Below are 10741 nucleotides of genomic sequence, written 5' to 3' on the forward strand. Positions count from 1 at the left end.
CTCAGAAGCATGTTGGAATTAAAAACGACCACCACCACCTTCTTTTGAATTAGTACCTTATCTTTTAGAGCCTTTTTGAAGGAGGTTTTATTATTCAACACCATAACCAATAACACAATGATCGTTATAAAGATTATTATCAGAAGCATTTATTAAAACCATTTTCCTGGATTATAGAGTAGGTCTGTTGCTGTGGGAAAGAAATATTTCATTAAAGAGTGTCTTCACAATACGAAAGCATTTACTCAGCCTTCCGTGTTGTTTTCCTGGGAGTTTCAGGAGTCATTTTAATAAGCAATCAGCAGGGATTGAGCTAGTGAAAAGTATTTCAGAGTTAAGTACCACCAAAGTTAAATTCCCAGCATTATCACTCTCCTTAATTATAAGCCACTAAGACAACTGTTCATTGTCAATGTGCCATACAGGAGTTTCCTGGTGCCCAATTACGTGTATGTATCCTGTTTAGAGAAGAGTAAAAAGGGGGAATTGTTTTAGTGCCTTCGGTGTGGAGGGACTTCTGGGCTGTGTCAGAAACACTGTTTTACCACTTAGTGCTGTGACTCAGAGATGTTCCCTGTGCACTTGCTCTGGGAACTGAGTGTAAGATCCCAGTAGACACACGTTTTTAACACACATGCAATGCATGCCTATTTAAATGGGATGGATGGGGAATGAGCATTGTTTAATTGACTTTCTTATTAACAGAAAATTATTAAAACACAAATCTTGCATTACTACTTTTCAATCAATGATTTTCAAACAATTGGAAAAGTCTATTTAGTATTAAAACGAGAGTGAACAGAATCAGGATCTGGTCTCAAACATCACCTTGGGAAGAAGCCTTCTGTCCGCATCCTGTCTAAAGGTACATCCTGCTCTCATTCAAATCACTATTCTCAGACTCCCCTGAAGCCATCAGGTGCATTTACTCTGTCATATGCTAGCAAGCGCACTCCACAGGGACCTGGGACTGTGCTCATCTTGTTCACCACAGTATCCCCGGCAGCTAGACCAGTTCCTGGGCGATGTTGAAGCTCGACATCTATTGGTGGACCAGAGCAGTCAATTTCGGAGTGTCTCAGGGTCATAAAGAGTTAGACTGTCCAAATTGTGTGCCTGGAAGGCTGTTTCTGTGGAATTTTAACCAATGTTATATGATAAAAGGGCTCTGAGGTCAAATAAATGTGAGAAATAATGGGATGAACAAGGCTAAACAGATGTTTTCAATGTAAGATTTCTGAGAATCTTCAAGATACGAATTATCCAATCATAGTCCCTCCTCTCTTTTTTGAGGAACATCTTCACCAACATTCAGAGAAAAAGACTTGGGGAAATGTCGCTGAATAGCAAATGAGGACGATTCTGATTGCTTGGGATTTTTGGTGATTTGGAGTCCATATAAACAGGCAGATATTGCAGAATGTTAGATATGCCCCCTTAAAAGAGATAATCCATTTTAAATGGCCAATAATGTGAGGCGTGCATAGAAGAAAGGTGTAATAGTAATATGAGAGCCTTGGGTGTTGTTGAATCCTAATCTTATCACTATGTTTATTTTAGAGGAATTTAATTTCCTGAGAATAACTCAGGGCTAAGTTGCAAAACCTGGAGAAGGAAGTCCAGCAACATTTGTTGCTGTTTTTACATTTTGGTCTTGTGTGACCTTCAGGTTTCAGCAGCTTATCCATCCAATGATAAAAGATGCTTTTTCTTTTTTCTATAACAGCCTCTTTTACTTTGTCTGTTAATAACAAATGATTTCTAATTAAGAACCTCTTTTTGATCTTGATTTTGGGTGTACATTTATCAATAAGTTTAAAAAAAGGTCTTTTGACTTACAGGATTTGTGTTTTTTACTTTTTTCAGCTATGCATTTCATCGTACTTCCCTAACCATTTCCCAAAATGGGATAATCAAATGAATTTTCTTTCCCTGGTCTTGTCTCTTCAGATGTTATCATGTTAAGTTTAATCCTATACTGAGAAAATCTTACAAATATTGCAAAGTTGTTCTACCTCAGCTATTCTCTGCATCCTGTTTTTATTTCTCCAAATCTTGTCTAATTTATTTCTTTTCCTTAGGCATGCTAAAATTACTTATTCTATAAAATGGTAACTTATAAGAAAACACCACACATTTTTGCATTTGGTCCTGGTGACTTATTTGGCCACTACAAAGAAATTTAAAATGCCCTTTACCACTAAAGAGTCTAATTTTGCCTCTTCCTCATGTTGAAAAATTTCCTTCTAGTCTTACTACTAGTTAGATGGTCTATGTCTGTGGTTCCTGACATACAGACCATGCGTGTCCTGAGTTTCTTCTTGAGTCCATGTGTCCAGTAAGCAGTATCTGTAGGCTGACTAAATAATCTCTTGCACATGTATGGGTTAGTATTTTAAAAACGTAAGTAGACACTTAAGATTAATATAATTCAAATTAATTAAAGGCATCATCAAATTCATAGAGGTATGTTTTTATGAATACAAAGAAAATAAATATAAATGCTACCTATATTATAGGGGTCTAAGAAATGTTTTGTTTAACTTTTAAGTTCGGGGGTACATAAGCAGGTTTGTTACACAGGTCAACTTGTGTGATGGGGGTTTGTTGTACAGATCATTTCATCACCCAGGTATTAAGCCCAGTACCCATTGGTTATTTTTCCTGATCCTCTCCCTCTTCCCACCCTCCACCCTCTAATAGGCCCCAGTGTGTGTTGTTCCCCTCTATGTGTCCATGTGTTCTCATCATTTAAATCCCACTTATAAGTGAGAACATGCAGTGTTTGGTTTTCTGTTACTGCATTAGTTTTTGAAGACTAGTTACCTCTAGCTCTATCCATGTACCTGCAAATGACATGACCTCATTTTTTTGTGGCTGCATAGTATTCCATGGTGTGTATTTACCATGTTTTCTTTATCCAGTCTACCATTGATGGGCATTTAGGTTGATTCCATGTCTTTGCTATTGTGAATAGTGATGCAATGAACATACACATGCATGTGTCTTTTTAATAGAATCATTTCTATTTCTTTCAGTATGTAGCTGGTAATGGGATTGCTGGGTTGAATGATATTTCTGTCTTTAGGTCTTTGAGGAATTACCACACTGTCTTCCACAATGGTTGAACTAATTTACACCCCTGCCTCCAACAGCATATAAGTATTACTTTTTCTTCACAACCTTGCTAGCATCTGTTTTTTTTTTTTTTGACTATTTAATAACGGCCAAAAAATATTATTTTAAACTTTTATTTTAGGTGTTAAAAAAGGTCCTCATGTTCACCCTAAGAGATTCCATGTTCCTTCCCTCTTCTAGTAAGATTTTTATCCTATTATAGTATGTATTGCCCCTACACATAACGTTAATCCAACGCTTCCTCCTATCCCTTTCTTGCTTTAGAATTTATACCCATAAGGGTGCCACATCGTTTTAAAAAGTATAGTATGCACTTACTTTAATAATACTAGTTCACTCTTTTTTGTTTGTTTGTTTTTAGAGCTAGGATCTCACTCTGTCACCCAGGCTGGAGTGCAGTGGCAAGATCATAGCTCACTGCAGCCTAGAACTCCTGGGCTCAAGCAATCTTCCTGCCTTGGCCCTCCAAAGTTCTCGGGTTACAGGTGTGAACCACCATACATTGAAAAATATGCATAAAGCTCACACTGAGTGGTTCTTGTCACTGGCTATGTATAAGAATCACCTGGCCAGCGGTGGTGGCTCACGCCTGTAATCCCAGCACTTTGGGAGGCTGAGGTGGGCGGATCATGAGGTCAAGAGATCGAGACCATCCTGGCCAACATGGTGAAACCCCATCTCTCCTAAAAATACAAAAATTAGCTGGGCATGGTGGCGTGCGCCTGTAGTCCCAGCTACTTGGGAGGCTGAGGGAGGAGAATCACTTGAACCTGGGAGGCAGAGGTTTCAGTGAGCCAAGATCATGCCACTGCATTCCAGCCTGGCGACAGGGTGAGACTCCATCTCAAAAAAAAAAAAAAAAAAAGGAGAATCACCCAAATCACCCATGGAGAAATACAAACAAATCTCATCATGGTCCTGTCTCCCCCAACAGGATGAGCATCTTCTGGGAAGGACAGGGTGCTTGATACCTCTGTTTTAAAGAAGTTCCCTAAGACAGTCAAATGCATGGCACATAGGAAGAACCCACTGCCTGCAGTGGACCAGGCACCATGTTTGGTGCCCAGCATTCCAAGAGTGAACAAGTTTGACTTGGGCATCGTCTCCTCTAACACTCTGGTCTTGCAGAAATCCCACGCAACTTCTGAGTCCAGTCAGCTTGTCACCAAATGCATTGTATTCTGACACCCTGCAATTATTGCATAAAAATGGTTTAATTAATTACAACATGCCAGACATAAACACTTGATTCTTGGCCTTTAAAGCTCAGATACCAGACTGTCTGGCTCTAAACTGCATGCCTGGCACATGGAGTGCACAATGCCTGGCACCTAGATGGGAATCAATAGATGTTTCTCTTTCATGAACAATTGAATAAAGGGGCAATGTTTGCTGTAAAGGAATTGTTTGCTAACTTCACATTTTCAATGGGGAAAAACTGCCCAGAGGCAAATTTCCTGATTCCTGTTTATTAGAAAATAAACACTTGCAAAAAAAGACTGTTCTTATTACATCTCCCAAGTCTATTAAATTTCAAACATATTACAGTCTTTACTGCTAAATTTTACAACTTGTCCTTAATTCCAAGTGAGATAAATTAGATTTAGGTTTCTTCGTCTTGCAGTACCTCCAGATTCTCTCTGTCTCCCTCACTCGTTTTTATTATGCTTATTGTTCCACTTTTATTTATGTTTTCTTTCCTTCTTTTTTTTTTTGGCAAGGATAAGGAGATTTTGATTCTGGTACTTCTTGCTGGATGACTTTGGGAGCATTGGGAAAGTCTTGTGGCCTACATTTTCTCATCTGTGTAATGGAAATAACATTTTCCACATTATGCTTTAGGACAAGGATAATACTAATGTATCAAAACACATTTGGCTGGGTGCGGTGGCTCATGCCTGTAATCCCAGCACTTTGGGGGGCTGAGGCGGGTGGGTCACTTGAGGTCAGGAGTTCAAGACCAGCCTGGCCAACATGGTGAAACCTCGTCTCTACTAAAATACGAAAATTAGCCAGGTGTGGTGGTGCGTGCCTGTAATCTCAGCTACTTGGGAGGCTGAGGCAGGAGAATTGCTTAAACCCAGGAGGTGGAGGTTGAAGTGAGCTGAGATCGTGTCACTGCACTCCAGCCTAGGTGAGAGAGTGAGATCTGTCTCAAAAAAAAAAAACAACCAAAAACCAAACAAAAAACCCATATTTAACTTGATATGTAGGAAAAGTACTAAAATTGTCAATTGTACCTAAATATATTCCACTATTTTCATTTTACAGATGAAGAAAATGAGACTTGGAGAGTTTCACCAATACACTCAAGGTCTTATAGCTCCCGAGGACTGGACATATGCTTAGAATGTGATGGCAGTGGGAGAGGCCGTGGGGAGGGGTGCACCTTGGTTCTAGGAAACACGGAGATAGCAGGAAAGTAGCATGGGCAGGACTCTATCATATGTGTGTAAATCTATAACAAAATTCAGGTCTGAGGGTAGACGTGAGGCTGCTGATACAATAATAGCAGGAGAGGTCTCTGATTCCACCCTTCGGGAGGCTCTGGCATGTTGGCTTTCAGCTGGTTCCTGAATCTTTCAGCCTGTCTTCTCTGCAGTGAACCATCCGAAGGCCTCTGTCCTTTCCTTGTATTTCTGGTCCTCTTGAATTATTCTCTTCCTCACATTTGTTTCCTCTCAGGTTCCTCATCTCTTTAGCTGATGTGGCTGAATGCCAGGTGGTATCCTGGCTAAGGCTCAGCCAATCCCGGCTTATGGGAACAAGAATGAGAACCTTGGGATTCTACACTTCGTCCTAGTTCCTTAGATTTTTAAGCTGTGTTTATGCTGAGCTGGGTGCATGCTGTGTTTCTGTAGTCGATTTTTCCTCATCAGGGAGTCTCTCTTGCATACATCTTTCCCGAACCTGGTACTGACTGATTCCCCTGATTTTGAGTGTATTTTCCTAACAAAGGCAAGCAGTGCACTTTGGCACAGCCGCTTGGTATTTTTCCTAGAATGCTAGAAGGAAGCAGACATTCATTTGGTTTTCGCCAGTCTCTCTTTGTCTAAATTGTCCCATTTGGCTCAGCCCGTTGGCTTTAGTCATTCGAAGGGGGATGTAGGAAACTGTTCCTCTTGGTTTATGAGCTTAAGCCGAAGTACATCAACATGTGCCTTACCAGGACAGAGATTTACAGAAATATTTCTGGGCTATCAGAATTCTGTGAAGAGTGTTTCTGCATTCCAGATGTAGGGCACGCATGTCCAAATCCCACGTGGAGGTCACAGTTCACTAACTCTGGAGGGCCACCTAGAGAAGTGATTCAGGATAATCACTCTGCAAACTGTAGACAAGACACCCAGAAACCACCATTCTTTTGGCGCTGTTTAGAATTTGGGCAAGGAGCCACAGGCACATTTTTGAGGTGAGGAGAACTGCGTTTTCCTTTTCATAATTTAAAAAAACCCATCTTTAGCATTTTTGGAATAAGCAATATTCATCTCTCAATTAGTGTTAACAGCTAATCAGGGTGCAGCAGGATAGTAGAGCTTTCCACGAACAGCAGGCAGCTTGTTTTATTTTTTCAATGCCGCTTAAAGATTATTTGAAAAATCTCCTTCAGAGACCAGCGTGCGGGGAGCCACCTACCCCAGTCAGAATTTAAAATGATCCATAATACAATATTAATGATTGATGCAGAAGCTCACAGTTTGGTGCTGGGGTTTAATTAGATAAGCATTGCAGCTGTTTTCGGGTGGAAGCAACTTGAATAGGACATGGAGCTGTTATGTGACTTCCCATCTACAGGGTATCTATTGAAGCGGAAACAGAAGCAAGCTACTAGGAATTATGATGATTACATTTTTTTTTCAGTGCTGACATGAGCAGAAGTCTGATTGTGGGGAGGAAAAAGTATTTTGTAATTAAAAAGGTAGGTTTGGATCCTCTATTCATTTGCCCATGAACTTAACATTCATAAAAAAAATCAGCTAGTTGCAGCCAAGCAAAGATCTGGCAAGCTGTAAGTAAAGAAGTTACATGTGTGGCTCTTTTGGCCTGTACCACTTTGCACATACAAAATCCTTTTGCCTCAAACCCATCCTTCCCTTGGCAAACATCAAGTCATATCAGGCTGCCTAATGTCTTACGCATGCAGACAAATACCTCTAATGGGTTGCTTTGGAATCGCTTTCTCACCCTGAAAACTTGAGAAGAATTTAAACTGGGGTCCATTTCACTGTATGTCACTTTTTAAGTCAAAGGGACTTGTTAGCATTTGATTACGATAAGAGGAGTTTCCTGTATCTCAAGCTGGAAATGGCTAGAACGCACCGTGTAGTCTGTTTACAACAAAGCTTCAGCCTATATGTACGACCTCTAGTCATGAGAGCCATCTCATGAGGGCAATTTATTGAGGCTTATTATAAATTAAATGCCCAAAATTTCCAGGATACATCCCACCACAACGAGGCTTGGAACTCTGTACATTTAAAGCGGTATTGTTAAATTGATTTTTAAATTATCTCTACCCAATAAAAAGGAAGCCTGTCTAGGTGTTTTGTGTTGTAAAATAATTGTACTAACCGTCTGGTTATCTATGAGATAAATTTTTATTTATTGCCAATAACTACACAATGTGAAGTTATGTGAGAATGCCAAGTATATAATTTTTATTGTGTAGATGAAGCTTACTGAGTCTTCTCCTGATTGTTCTAAATCAATTTCTCCCTGACTCTTTGTGAATAGGGGAGAAATGAATTTTTGTAAGGTGCATTAAGTCTCTCGGGTTATTAAATTGTCATTCTTTGCACTGAAAAGGGACTTCAGCACTGCTTTCTCCCTTCCAGTTAGAGGTATTGGAAGGTGAAGAACTAGGGATTAGAAAGCCTGAAAAGTGGAGCCCTGGTTTGTCCATTTTCTAGCTATGTGATCTTGTTCAGTTTGCTAAACTTTGAGCCTCTCCTCATTTGCAAAATCAAAACAATAGCACCTGCCCGGTTTATCTCACAGGGTAATTCTGAAGATCTAGTTGGATGAAACATGTCTTCAGGTTGAGATCTGAAGCTAGGCATGTCTAATATTCTGCACACAAACTGTAATACATTAATTTAATAAATCAACAGGGGCTTCGCTGAGGCAGCTCCCTGCAGTCCGTGCTACTGAGAATAGACGACTCTGGCTCTCTTAAACTTTCCATTGATCAAGGACGATGGTGAAATATTTGGATTTCTAAAGCTTCTTCTAATAAGTAATAACTCTTACCACCTGCCTATTTTGAGAGGTGTGGAGAGACTGTAGAGTTATTCAGGCAGATATAGAGATGAAGAAAATTAGATCTGTGCATGACCCAATGAATTACAAGTCAGACCTTGGACCCAGGACTTCTGATTCCAAGGTGAGTGTTACCTCCTTTACAGCAGATTATCTCTGCAGACAGTATGTAAAATTAATGGAAATGAGGAGATGGGCTATGAGGGAAATGTGTGATCAATTCTAGAATTGCAGAGTGCAGATGTCAGCAAAGCAGGTAATTCATTAAAGAAGATCAATAGGCTGAACAGCATGGTTGCCATGAGATGGACCGCAGATCACTGTTTTGTGTATACAAGAGATTTGGCTATATTGTGGATTAAAAAAAAAATAAAACAGGCTGGTTGCAGTGCCTCACACCTGTAATCCCAGCAATTTGGGAGGCCAGGGCAGGTGGATCACTTGAGGTCAGGATCAACCTGGCCAACATAGTGAAACCCTGTCTCTGCAAATAAAAGATTAGCCAGACGTTGTGGTATACACCTGTCATCCCAGCTACTTGGGAGCTGAGGCAGGAGAATCTCTTGAACCCAGGAGGTGAAGGTTGAAGTGAGCCGAGATCATGCCACTATACTCCATCCTGGGCAACAGAGTGAGACTCTGCCTCAAAAAAAAAAATAAATAAAACATACTCCTTTTAGTTGCATGCAATAATGATGGTTGATCATTTGCAAGTGATGCTTCATACTTGTTCACTTGATAAAGTAATTGATCAACATATGGTCCCTTCATGCCTTTTCTAATTGATGTTGATGGAAAAGCTGACAACAATATGTGATAGGGTTATTGTAATACTCCATCAAGATCTTTGAGGATAGAGATGGATTATAGTGCTTTAAACATCACTATAGATCCTGAAGGCAATCAATAAATGCTACTGAGGATGGGAAAGCCTGGTGGACTGCTGAGTAAAAGGTAGGCATGAATATTTTGGATAAAAGGAATGGACAGAATGTAGGAAATGCTAATACATAGTTAATGCATAGGCAATAGACACAGGGCTTGTAATGTATAGACAAGCACTTACCTTGTAGAATAATGGTAATTTTGATGAAGGATAAACAGCAATTAGTTTTAATTTATTGGAACCTATTCGTCTTCCAATCCACTGAATAGTCTTTCAGGGTTCAAATTTGGGCTGCATTATCCATCCCAAGGTTACATTTTCCACTGAATAGCAATGACCCCAAATCAAGCTACTTTTCACATGCCATAGTCACACACTCAGCTGAACACTCCTGCAGCAGTTTTTACATGCCTCTGTTGTATTAAGCAGTCGAGGCCATAGATCTGATTGAGATGCCTCAGAGAAAGGTTATTAAGTGAGAAGGGTAGAGGGCCTACCATCAAGCATTAAGGCACCCCAACACTTATAGGCTATGTAAGTGAGGATTTGAGAGGTAGAGCCAATGAGTAGCTGGGGCAGGAAGACAATTAGGAGAGGGTGACATCACTATAGAAATCCAAAAGAAGAAAGTGTTTCACAAAGAAGGGTGTGGCCAACAGGGCTGAGTTGTCGGGGAAGATGAGGGCTGAAAAAGGTCAGTTGGCTCAAGTAATATGGAGACCACTAGAGAACTTGGCAAGGGCTGTTTTGGTGAAATGGAGTGAGCAGAAATCATATCTCTGTGGGTTGAGAAGTTGAGTGAGGGTTGTGTAAAGGAAATAGAAAGTACATACAATGATCTCACTTGCAGTTATTTTAGAATCCATGATGCCATTTTTCCATGTATTCCCCTGGAGTCACAGTTGAGACAATCTGTGAAGGATTCCATCCAGAAAGGCCTCCCATCCATCTGGAGCTAATATGATTTCCAGCACTCGGGGTAGCTCCTGAGAACCAACTAATCCTGTTGCCAGCCCACCTGGTGTAGGATTTCCAGGAGCAGCCGGCTTCTTCCAGAGAGGCCTGAGTCCTCCAATCCATCAGAGACTTTGGAGTCCAGATCTGTGGACATTTCTAGGTCATTTCTTTCCCCCATGACTCATCCATGTCTTTCACACAAACTGAACAAAGTCTTCTGGTCACTGTCCTCTTCACGTGGCCATGTACTTCCTTCTCCCTGGACCCGATGTAATTGCTCTTCTTCTAAACTTTTCCACTGTGCTCTGTGGAACCTCTATTAGTTGCAAACAATTTCATGCATGCTCTTCACCTAGTTACAGAAAGTTTCACCATTTCTTGGCTCTCACTGAAACCTTTGCCCTCAAGTGGATGCTCTCATTTGGGTTGGGGTCCTCCTTGCTCTCAGAGTCCCTTGCAGATCTTCACTCATTCACCATGTCTCCTGGTCACTTCCCTTCT

General features: G+C 40.6%; 1 long non-coding RNA gene across 1 annotated transcript; it reads right to left on the reverse strand.

The window, feature by feature from the left end:
* Positions 1-4851: 4851 nt before the first annotated feature.
* On the reverse strand, positions 4852-9653 carry LOC105739815. Its single transcript, XR_001115797.2, has 3 exons — positions 9464-9653; positions 6305-6435; positions 4852-4941 (listed from the first exon to the last, which is right to left on the reverse strand). It is a non-coding gene; the product is annotated as an uncharacterized LOC105739815 (long non-coding RNA).
* Positions 9654-10741: the final 1088 nt, after the last annotated feature.

The sequence above is a fragment of the Nomascus leucogenys genome, chromosome 5, assembly GCF_006542625.1.
Source record: "Nomascus leucogenys isolate Asia chromosome 5, Asia_NLE_v1, whole genome shotgun sequence".
NCBI lineage: Eukaryota > Metazoa > Chordata > Mammalia > Primates > Hylobatidae > Nomascus > Nomascus leucogenys.